This window comes from Procambarus clarkii, chromosome 57 (genome assembly GCF_040958095.1).
Source record: "Procambarus clarkii isolate CNS0578487 chromosome 57, FALCON_Pclarkii_2.0, whole genome shotgun sequence".
Taxonomy (NCBI): Eukaryota; Metazoa; Arthropoda; class Malacostraca; order Decapoda; family Cambaridae; genus Procambarus; species Procambarus clarkii.
The window spans coordinates 20,621,270-20,633,803 of NC_091206.1; the positions used below are offsets into that span (position 1 = coordinate 20,621,270).

The 12,534-nt window shown below is 41.6% G+C and overlaps 1 long non-coding RNA gene across 1 annotated transcript in view; it reads left to right on the forward strand.

Annotated features, from left to right (window-relative positions):
• The window catches only part of LOC123744983 (uncharacterized), a 76,983-nt gene that overhangs the window by 11,844 nt on the left and 52,605 nt on the right, over positions 1-12,534 (forward strand). The gene's annotated exons all lie outside the window — the stretch shown is intronic.

The window sequence follows — 12,534 nt, forward strand, 5'->3', positions numbered from 1 at the left end:
CACTGAAGAAGACTTTTGACCTTGTGGTCACTTCATTAACCTCTTGACTCCCACACACAATGGTGCCACATCTTGGAATGCCACTGTTGCCACCTATAGCCAACCAAAACGAGGCCTACATATATTCCGTAATTATGATTAGCTTTCAGCTAAAGGCACCAGGAAAATCATTAAGACCTGAGTTTCGAAAGGACACACTAGCTTCCCATCATGAGAGAGTCTCAATCTGAAACAGGCTTCCATACAATACACATCTTAAATTGTTAATGGCGAGAAGTTAGCGATGATATAAAGCCGTGTTTGCATCGAGTTAAATATTGCCACCTTGAATCGAGCAGCTGTACGGCTTGTGATTCTGAAGACGTCTCAGGTGTTGTTGTTGGTCGAGGGGCGACGACGGTCGAGGGGCGACGACGGTCGAGGGGCGACGACGGTCGAGGGGCGACGACGGTCGAGGGATATGCCCATATATACGGTTGTCTGGGGCCGTATGGCTGTGGAATGATAACGCAAGTGTTCTAAGGCCAGCTCAGCGTGGACAGAAACTTGGCGTAGAGCAGAAAGGCAAACGCTGGCTTGATCCTGATTTTGAGTGGTAATACAGACTGCGAAAACAAGTTCTATCGAGCCTTTTTTGGCTTCAAGAGTTTTAAGCACGAGGTGTCAGGAAAGTCCCATGACCCTGGGGTAGACTGCACACCACTGCTAGAGGAAGACTAAGTATACTACTGCTACCTGTGTGTAGAGTATCCAGCTGGCGCCACATAGCGCCTCGCCACCTTCCTCTGACTACCATCTTCCTCGTCAGTTACCAGCTCGCATGACAAATGGCTACGTGCAGAAACTGCTTTAATGTAATATATATATATATATATATATATATATATATATATATATATATATATATATATATATATATATATATATATATATATATATATATATATATATATATATATATATATATATATAATATAATTTTATTTTTTTATTTTTTTTATTTTTTTTAGAGAGAGAGAGAGATATATATACAAGAGTTGTCACATTCTTGTACAGCCACTAGTACGCGTAGCGTTTCGGGCAGGTCCCTGGAATACGATCTTCGCCGCGAAGAATCGTTGTTACAACCAATTACACATTTTACTGTTGCGTTAAACAGAGGCTACAGTTAAGGATTTGCGCCCAGTAAATCCTCCCCGACCAGGATATGAACCCATGACAAAACGCTCGCGGAACGCCAGGCGAGTGTCTTACCACTACACCACGGAGACTGATATATCATGAGAGTTATCGACTGTTTCTATTGAAACAGTTGGTGGCAGTCAAATTTTGAGCAATGTGCTCCAGTGTTGATCTCCTTCATGATGAATACGAGGTGTTCACCCAATTACATTCACAGTCCCTCGCTGACACAGTGACCAGATGCGTTCCGAGAGACTAGGGTCGTGGATCGAGGTCCTTGTGCAGAGTGGCTAGGATAGACATTAAAATCAGTTATCATCCTCAGGAAGTGATCAGGATTGATTATTTATCTGTCAAAATTAGCTACCAATTTATATTGCATTATTTTTGTTATTGTGGATGCAAATGTTCTCGATTCAGGACCCCAGTGTTCATCTGCTGCAGTGTTAGAGGCAGCATTGGTATCCCTTAGGGCTGAATCATGCATAAAAGGATGCGATGTTTCTTGCCTAAGACTGCCTGATGCTCAGGCAAATTCCTTCTTTAATCTTCATCTTCGTGCAGAGCAGTTCTACGTAATGCGGGGAAACAGATGGTCCTCGTCCAGTGCCTGTACTGCTGGCCTAATATTTCTCTTGGTTACAGTCAGAAAAACGATAAATCGGACATCATCCTCCCTCTCGCTCCTGCTTTCCCTCCGAGCCTTTTCTTATCCTCCTATTCACGGACTGTAAGTTGATCATCACTAAAAGTGAGATTCACGACATGTAAAATCTCCATTTAACGTTCGTTTCAGTAGAGTTTTAAGACTTGAAAATCCGCAAACTTCGCTACATCTAGACTGCGCAGTCATCATTCTTTTTACCAAACTTCTTGTGTTAATAATTCTTTCTCAGAATATTTTGTCGCTTACGTTGTTCTTGGTGGAAATGATTCAACGTTTAGTCTTCAATAAACATTCTTAAAAGTGGAGATTTATCACGTGTAAATCCTTGTTCCCTGTTGCCGGTGGAAATTTGTGTTGGTTTCAAATTAACGTTAACTTTCTGGTGGTCACTGCATGCTACCCCCCCCCCCCCCCACACACACAGCTTATTCCTGACCCTGTACACAACAGCACCCACACTTAGGTGAGCAGATGAGTACACACACACACAACAACGCCAAAATTATGAGAAGGATTAAGACAAGAGGAGGACAGCTTGAGGCTTCAAGAAGACCTGGACAAGCTGCAGGAATGGTCGAACAAATGGATGTTAAAGTTTAACCCAAGCAAATGTAATGAAGATATGGGTAGGAAGCAGGAGACCAGATACAAGGTATCACTTGGGAGATGAAATACTTCAAGAGTCAGAGAGAGAGAAAGACCTGGGGGTTGATATCACGCCAGACCTGTCCCCTGAAGCTCATATCAAGAGGATAACAGCAGCAGCTTATGCCAGGTTGGCTAACATAAGAACGGCCTTTAGAAACTTGTGTAAGGAATCTTTCAGAACATTATATACCACATATGTCAGACCAATCCTGGAGTATGCGGCACCAGCATGGAGTCCATATCTAGTCAAGCATAAGACTAAACTGGAAAAGGTTCAAAGGTTTGCCACCAGACTAGTACCCGAGCTGAGAGGTATGAGCTACGAGGAGAGACTACGGGAATTGAACCTCACTTCGTTGGAAGACAGAAGAGTTAGGGGGGACATGATCACCACATTCAAGATTCTCAAGGGAATCGATAGGGGTTGATAAAGACAGGCTATTTAACACAAGGGGCACACGCACTAGGGGACACAGGTGGAAACTGAGTGCCCTAATGAGCCATAGAGATATTAGAAAGAACTTTTTTAGTGTCAGAGTGGTTGACAAATGGAATGCATTAGGAAGCAATGTGGTGGAGGTTGACTCCATACACAGTTTCAAGTGTAGATATGATAGAGCCCAATAGGGTCAGGAACCTGTACACCTGTTGATTGACGATTGAGAGGCGGGACCAAAGAGCCAAAGCTCAACCCCCGCAAGCACAACTAGGTGAGTACACACACACACACAGGTGAAAACTGAGTACCCACATGAGCCACAGAGACGTTAGAAGGAACTTTTTCAGTGTCAGAGTAGTTAACGGATGGAATGCATTAGGCAGTGATGTGGTGGAGGCTGACTCCATACACAGTTTCAAGTGTAGATATGATAGAGCCCAGTAGGCTCAGGAATCTGAACACCAGTTGATTGACGGTTGAGAGGCGGGACAAAAGAGCAAAAGCTCAACCCCCGCAAGCACAAATAGGTGACAAATAGATGAGTACACACACACATCTAGGTGAAAACAGCAAGTTTGGCACAAAGCACTCAGAAAACCCCTCCTCTCCCTTCTCTCCCTTCTCTCCCTTCACCTTCTATACTACTCACTCCTCTCCCTCCATATCCCCCTTTCTCTTCTTCCCCTCCACCCTCTCCAACTTCCTCTTATTAACTTCCCTCCTCTCTTTCCTTCCCTCCCTTCTACTATTTCCTCCACTCTCTTCTTCCCTCCACTCTCCTCTTCCCTCCCATCACCTATCTCCTACCCTTCTCTGTTCCCTTCTTCTTCTCTTCCCCCCCCCCCTTTTCCGTCCCCTCTTTTCTTAATAATTACTATTATGTTTATCCAGGTAAAAGTACACACATACAAACTGAGTTACAGGCAGAATGTTGGATTAAGTGTGTTATAATGATTCTAAAGCCACTAATGCGCACAGCGTTTCGCGCATGAAACTCCCTCTCCCTCCCTTCTTCCTCTCTTTTTTCCCCTCCTCTCTTTACCTCCTCTCTTCCCACCCTTCTTCTCATCCCCTCTTCCCCTGCCCTCCTCCCCTCATCTCTTCTCCTCCTCTCTTCCATCTTCCCTTCACTCGCCTCACCCCTCCCTTCCCAAGAACAATAGTCTTCAAGATTACCTTCAGATCTATCCAGGTAATCCCTCAAGACGGCTCGTATCCCCTGCCCCGATTACCCCCAAGACGGCTCGTATCCCCTGCCCCGATTACCCCCAAGACGGCTCGTATCCCCTGCCCCTATTACCCCCAAGACGGCTCGTATTCCCTGCCCCGATTACCCCCAAGACGGCTCGTATTTCCTGCCCCGATTACCCCCAAGACGGCTCGTATTCCCTGCCCCTATTACCCCCAAGGACACAATTGCCCCTCCCCCTCCACTCTCTCCCGAGGACAATTACAGCCGATAATGGCAGAGGAGCCTAACAACCCAACGGCCCAGTTAGATACAGGAGGGTCGTTCCAAGTGACAGAAGGAGATGGGAGTTGGTGGTGGTGGTGGTGGTGGAGAAGGAGAAGCAAGGTTCAAGAGGGAGAAAGGGAGAGAGAATCCCGTTTTCCTCTTGTGCTAAGTCGTGTCGAATCTCGCTTCTGGATCAGATCAAACTACCAGCATCTTCATTAACTAGCGAGTGTAATGAGCGTATTCCAATGGAAGTCTGGGGGAAGACGACACTACTACGCCCCATTCAGATGGGTGGTAATGGGGAGGGTAGCGGGGAGCAGCCGTGGCGTGAACCCAATGCCACGGAAGGGTAGACGAGGCCCCACAACAGTACTCGGGAGATAACACAAGACTTGGGTCTGTACGGAGGTTATCTACTGACACTCTCACTGCTGTTTGTGGCGCTGCTATACATCCCGTCTGGACAGATAACGTCTGACAGGCAATGGTAGGTAGAGTAGGTGGCCGGGGACTGGCAGACAGAGAAAGGGAAGCAGCTGAATGTGTGAAGGGGAGAATTCCATTTTGCTTTATTATGCACCCCTTACCCATCCCGTGGACGGTGGTGGAAAGGGTTAGAGAGCCACATAATCGGTTCAGGATCTGAACCCTCATAGTTCGATTATATATATATATATATATATATATATATATATATATATATATATATATATATATATATATATATATATATATATATAATATAATATTAGCCTTACCACGGCCGGTTGTCCAGCAGAGAGAGAGCCCCGTTACCTAATGTTACCTAATGGCCCGCAACTCTGATGAGCCTGTCGGTCGCCCAGACGGGATCACGGTGAACCCCTGGAAGAATGATACAGTTGGTGTGGGACTTCACTTGCGTTTCAACTTTAGCCAACACCTATGTTGACTTCAGTGCTACACAAGCAGGAGGAGCTGCCAATCACCGGGAAGCGGCCAAATCATGTAAATACAGAGACCTTGAGCACCACTACAATTTTGCCCCCATTGCCTCAGAGGCACTTGGTGCCTGGGCTAAAAGTGCTGCTAGCTTTTTGAAGGAGTTGGGGGTCTAAGCTAATCGAAACAACTAGAGACCCTAGAGCTGCCAGTTTTCTCTTTCAGCGCCTTAGTGTGGCAGTCCAGAGAGGAAATGCTCACTGCATCCATGGTTCCTGCCCGCCATCTGAGGAGCTGGAGGAGCTATTCAACTTGTGACAAGCAGCCTTGTACCCTGCATGTAACCAATGTTTTAACTTATTTTGTGTAATGACATTTTCAAATAAAGTTAGAAAAATATACACACATACCAAAAGAATAGGGGTGGTAGGGGAAGAAAATATCAAAGTGTTCAGTGAGGTCAAGGACAAGGTCTTCTCTGAGTACTCTTTACTTTCTTCTCCGAGGCTATGGGTCCCTACACTTGCACCAGAGGTGGTACCCCTATATATATATATATATATATATATATATATATATATATATATATATATATATATATATATATATATATATATATGTATGTATGTTGTACCTACTAGCCAGAACGTCGTACTCGGCCTACTATGCAAGGCCCGATTTGCCTAATAAGCCAAGTTTTCCTGAATTAATATATTTTCTCTAATTTTTTTCTTATGAAATGATAAAGCTACCCATTTCATTATGTATGAGGTCAATTTTTTTTTATTGGAGTTAAAATTAACGTAGATATATGACCGAACCTAACCAACCCTACCTAACCTAAACTAACCTATCTTTATAGGTTAGGTTAGGTTAGGTTGCCGAAAAGTTAGGTTAGGTTAGGTAGTCGAAAAACAATTAATTCATGAAAACTTGGCTTACTAGGCAAATCGGGCCTTGCATAGTAGGCTGAGAAGTGCGTTCTGGCTACTAGGTACGACATATATATATATATATATATATATATATATATATATATATATATATATATATATATATATATATATATATATATATATATATATATATATACATATATATATATATATATATATATATATATATATATATATATATATATATATATATATATATATATATATATATATATATACATATATATATATATATATATATATATATATATATATATATATATATATATATATATTATTAAATATGACCGAAAAAGTAAGATTAATAATTCTAACACGAATTTTCTTTATCTTTCTTACATTTCTTTTCACTGTTGATGGTAATTCAAAGATCAATTCTCAAAAAGAGACCAACGTCGTCTATGCCTTCAAATGCCCTCTTGGGGACTGTAAGCCTCAAAAAACCCAGTATATAGGCAAGACAACAACATCTCTTTCCAGGCGTTTAACGATGCATAAGCAACAGGGCTCCATTAAGGGACATATAATCTCTTCCCACAAACAAACCATCACCAGAGAAATCTTAGCAAACAACACAGAAATCATCGATAGATACAGCGATAGCAGGCGGCTTGACGTCTGCGAGGCACTACACATCAAGAAGTCAACACCAGCAATCAACAGCCAATTAATGCACAACTATATTCTACCCACTTCAAGACTCCGCTCCAATATAGAAGCATCAAGAAATATGGACCAATAGGCTTTCTACTATTACTTCCATTCAATACCCATTGTTTCGTGTTCTGTCTTGTGTTTGAATTTAATACCCATTCAATACCCATTGTTGAAAGTTTGTTTTCACCTCATCCACCTCACCCAAATGTAGATATAAACTCGAAAATGTGTAAGCTCTATTCAGTTTCAGTTGTGTGTTTGTAAACTAAAGTCTTTGAAAATGTAATAAGTTTTACGAAACGCGCTCATATGTCGCGTCAGACTAGAAATAAAAATGAATTTTGGAGAATTGATCTTTGAATTACCATCAACAGTGAAAAGAAATGTAAGAAAGAGAAAATTCGTTTTAGAATTATTAATCTTACTTTTTCGGTCATATTTAATAATATATGTCTACAGGAAAGACTGCTACCAAAATATACTCATATATATATATATATATATATATATATATATATATATATATATATATATATATATATATATATATATATATATATATATATATATATATATATAATATCTCAGCTTAACAGTCATGTGCAGACTGCACCTACAGTAAGCAAATTTAGGATACTTCGTTAAGATTCCCGGCAGTATATCATTATGAATGAAGTACTTACACATTTCATGGACACTATTGTTGGTGTTATCTCTGAATTCCGCGATATTTTCCCATTCCATTATATAATGACGCAAAGTTGTCGAATAGTTCTGCTGACAGAGTTTACATTTAGTCAAATCTACATCAGCAGATGTTACAAACTCCCAGAGGTACTTGTAGCCGAGCCTAAACCTAGCAGTGGTAACATCTAGAAGTCTGCTAACCTTATTGCATGACCCATAGACGTGCAGTTCTTCCTGCATAATAGAATGATGATAGATGGAGGAACTGGTGTGAATTTCACTTTGCCTCAAGCCTACGAGATTTTGTTGATGTTCCCGGAATATTACTGCCCTCAGGCGGCTCAAAGGCAATCCAAGATGGTAATCAATTTCCTCTTTACGAGCAAAAGTCTTGGCCAACTCATCAGTTCTATCATGCATTCGGAGACCAATATGGGAAGGAATCCACAGGAGACAAACTCTGACTCCATCATTGATTATTTCATTATATCTGTGTCTAGCTTCAGAGATAAGCACGTCACAGTTATGCCTTAGGGAGCTGAGGGTAGTCAAGGATGACAAGGAGTCACAATTAACGTGTCAACTTTGAATTCATGTACGCGCTCGAGTGTAAGGATTATGGCAACCAATTCTGTTTGAAGAGAAGGGAGGAGAAAGAGACAGAAACAGATATGTAGCAGTTGTGAGAGGAAGAAAAAAATATATACAAGGAAAGAGGAAATATTAAGTTACAAAAAGACTGAGATTTTCACTCACACACACCACACAATCACAGATAAGGGAGTACCTAAGCAATAGGCAGCAGAGAGTTACAGTGAGGGGTGAGACCTCAGACTGGCATGATGTCACTGCGGAGTCCCACAGGGCTCTGTACTTGGACCTATCTGTTTCTGATATACGTAAATTATCTTCCAGGGGGTATAAAGTCATTCCTCTCAATCTTTACTGACGACGCCAAAACTATGAGAAGGATTAAGACAGAGGAGGACAGCTTGAGGTTTCAAGAAGACCTGGACAAACTGACGGAATAGTCCAACAAATGGTTGTTAGAGTTTAAGCCGAGCAAATGTAATGTAATGAAGATAGGTAAAGGGAGCAGGAGGCCAGACACAAGGTATCATTTGGGAGATGAAATTCTTCTAGAATCATTGAGAGACAAAGACCTGGGGATTGATATCACGCCAGACTTGTCCCCCGAAGCCCACACCAAGAGGAAAACATCAGCGGAATATGCCAAGTTGGCAAACATTAGAACGGCCTTTAGGAACTTGTGTAAGAAATAATTCAGAACTTAATATACCACGTATACGTATACTATACCACTGTATACTAGAACAATTCTGGAGTATGCAGCTCCAGCATGGAGTCCAAATCTTGTCAAACATAAAACTAAATTGGAGAAAGTTCAGAGGTTTGCGACCAGACTAGTGCCCGAATTGGCATGAGCTATGAGGAGAGACAACGATAATTAATCCTCACGTCGCTAGAAGACAGGAGAGGTAGGGGGAGGGGGGCATGATCACCACATACAAGATTCTCAAAGGAATTGATAGGGTAGACAAAGACATTTTATTTAACACAAGGGACCCGCGGACTAGTGGACACAGGTGGCAATTGAGTGCCCAAATGAGCCATAAAGACATTAGAAAGAATTTTTTTAGTGTCCGAGTAGTTAATAAATGGAATGTATTAGGAAGTGGTGTGGTGGAGGCTGACTCCTTAACAAAAGCAGCAGTAAATATGGCAAGAGGCTCTGTAATTACAGTTTCAACAACTTTACCAACCTAAGCCTCAGACCACTGTGCAGTGTCGGCAGGCTTAGCTGCTCAGCCAGAAGCAGGAGACTCAGCAGTGTCGGCAGACGCAGCAGACGTAGTGTCAGCGACCCACAATGGCTGAGGGCGATCCACTACTGACAAGTGCCCCGCCATTCGTATCCATAAATTTCTTGTTGGGCGACAGCGGCGAGTCGCAGCCGCAAATTGAGGACACTGCGACCTCCCACCAGCTAGCCACAGCAAATGTCTTAGATTTTGACACATTTCCTCTCTGTAGAAAAGACAAAAATTTGCAAATGGATGACATGATGTGACAGTCGTGAGTGTATTTTCGCATGCGCTGGACGTGTGTCTGGAGTGTGTCTGGAGTGGGGCAAATTGGTTGTCTGTGTGATGGAAAATTTCTCCTTCAGTTTCAACCCCTCCGTAGCTGTCAATAAGGTTGACGTGTGTGTCGGGGGAAGGATTTGTGTCCGTGCGCGCACCACTCACCTAACTGTACTTTCCTTGTTGTGCCTGCAAGAGCAAATATTTGGTCTTGGGGTCCGCCTTTTTAGCTGTTCGTCATCTAATTTAATGGTGCCCACCCACTTGATTTCCTTTACCTGAGGGCCACTATATCTCTAGTGGCCTCGACGAGGACAGAAAGTCAGTGGCTTGTCAAAGGTTCCCCTACTTGTCCTGATCATTTTATCTATTTGGATCTTAAATTAATGCAGGGTTCCGGCATTTACGGTTTCGGCGGGTAGGCGGTTCCATGGGTTTGTAACCTATGGGGTAAAAAGCATCTCCTGTTTTCTGTCCTTCATTGTGCTTCGTTGAGCTTGTATCTGTTGGTTATTGTTCATGTTACATCTGACCCATTGAAGAAGTGGTCTAGGTCAATCCATCTTGTTCACCGTCTTTTACTATCAACAGTATCACAGCTTTTGACAATCTAAGAAGATGGTCTACCCAAATATCGTTTTCCTGTCGCTATTTTTATAACCTTGGCATAGAATTCGATCAAGTTTGTCAGGCATGACGCCCTTCTGCTGTAAAGTTTATCAGCAAATTTGGTCCTCTCCAACTGCTCCATTATTCTCCTCCTCAATACCTTCTCCAGAATTGTAAAAGGAATTCATGTCAGTGACACTTGTCTATAATATAGTATCTCCTGTCCTTATATATATATATATATATATATATATATATATATATATATATATATATATATATATATATATATATATATTATATATATATATATATATATATATATAATATATATATATATATATATATATATAATATATATATATATATATATATATATATATATATATATATATATATATATATATATATATATATATATATATATAATATGTTGTACCTAGTAACCAGAACGCCATTCTTGGCCTACTATGCAAGGCCAAGAACACACCAGCAGCCACACCGGCAGCCACACCAGCAGCCACACCAGCAGCCACACCCGTAGGATGAACTGTGACTCCCCACAACACTGCCGTGGAAGCTTTAGCCAGACAATGATAGAATGGTTGATTGGATTAGGGCCCGAGTGAGGACGGTGAGTCGCAGCGACAAATCAAGCCATAAATATTCCCAGGATCTCCCATCACATAAGCCAGGCTGAGCAGTGGAGCACTTTGGTCTGATCATTAAGTCACAAATTTTCCCATTCGTTTCCCGGGGAAAAAAATGAAAGATGCGAGACTAATGTGTCGTCACGTCATTCACAACATTTTGACAATTTAAAGTTTGTCTCATTGTGTTATGGTGGGGTTGTGTCCCAGGCAATCTTCCTCGACAAGATGTCTTCCTTTAATATTGATCTGCTATTATATGAATAGAATACAACTCAGATAACAAGTCTTAACTTGTTATGTAACTACTTGTGGAGAGGAGGGGGTGGTACAGTATTTTTGTAGGAGGTACATTACTAGTAATGTACCACATCACAAGTAGTGTACCACATCACAAGTAGTGTACCACATCACAAGTAGTGTACCACATCACAAGTGGTGTACCACGTCACAAGTAGCGTACCACGTCACAAGTAGTGTACCACATCACACGTAGAGCCACATGATCATGTACCCCATGATCACAAGTAGTGTACCTTCTTCACAAGTAAAAGGGATACACTAATTATGGAACGGATACTGGAATTGTGGGGCTACACTAGTTCAGGAGGAGGTAATATTACTTGTGGAAGGGGGTACATAACCATCCCATACCAGGAACGGTTGAGGGCCACATAACAAACCAGACATGACTGAGCTGATCTCATCGAAACTGTTATAATGCTGAACCATTTGGAAGACACTGAACCAGCCCACTTCTTTAAAATATCAGATGTAACAGACAAGGAACAACGGAACCGGCTGTCCACTGAAATCGCAAATGCTGCATTTCAAAAACTAGCTGGATAAAATCATTAGTAAAATAGGGGAACGTATCAGAAAATAATAGATAACCGTATCCTGCACAAGAGCTAATTGAAATATTGTTACCTTAAAGTAGTCGAGAAAAAAAAAGTACCTTCTGAATCTGGCAAAGTGCAAGCGTCAAAGATTGGTTGGATATTAATCCAGTCCATTTCTGTCAAAAGTCCAGTATAACTCACACACGGGGCAACGTCTGCTTCCAGCAGCGTCAAGCCGGTGTTAGAAAACAGGTTATGTTTATGCACCCACTGGATAATAAACCCATATAATCACCAACCCACCCAAGCTGTGGAGGCCTAGACAGTAACCCAGTTCAAAATTCATCTGGAAAAAATCCTAAAAAAAAATAGTGAGGAACTTTTGACAAACCTCCGGTTTCCTGTCCCCGATGAGGCCGCTAGAGATGATGGCTCCTTATATATTCAAGTAAATATGAAGTGCCACAGTTCCTGTGTAATAAAAGGTGGTTATCTCATAACCTTAATACAACATTGGGTATAGAGCAGCTTATTGGTCTCAACAGTTCAGTGTCTGCTGATCCTTTACTTTGGACAACGAAGCAGAATCCTCCAAGACTCATCAGAGCTTTTAAGAAGACGAAACTCAATAGATATAATATCATTCTCCTCATTTTGACACAGTCTCTTTGAGCCTTGAAGAACTTGCAGCCCCACAGAAGAGAGCATAAAT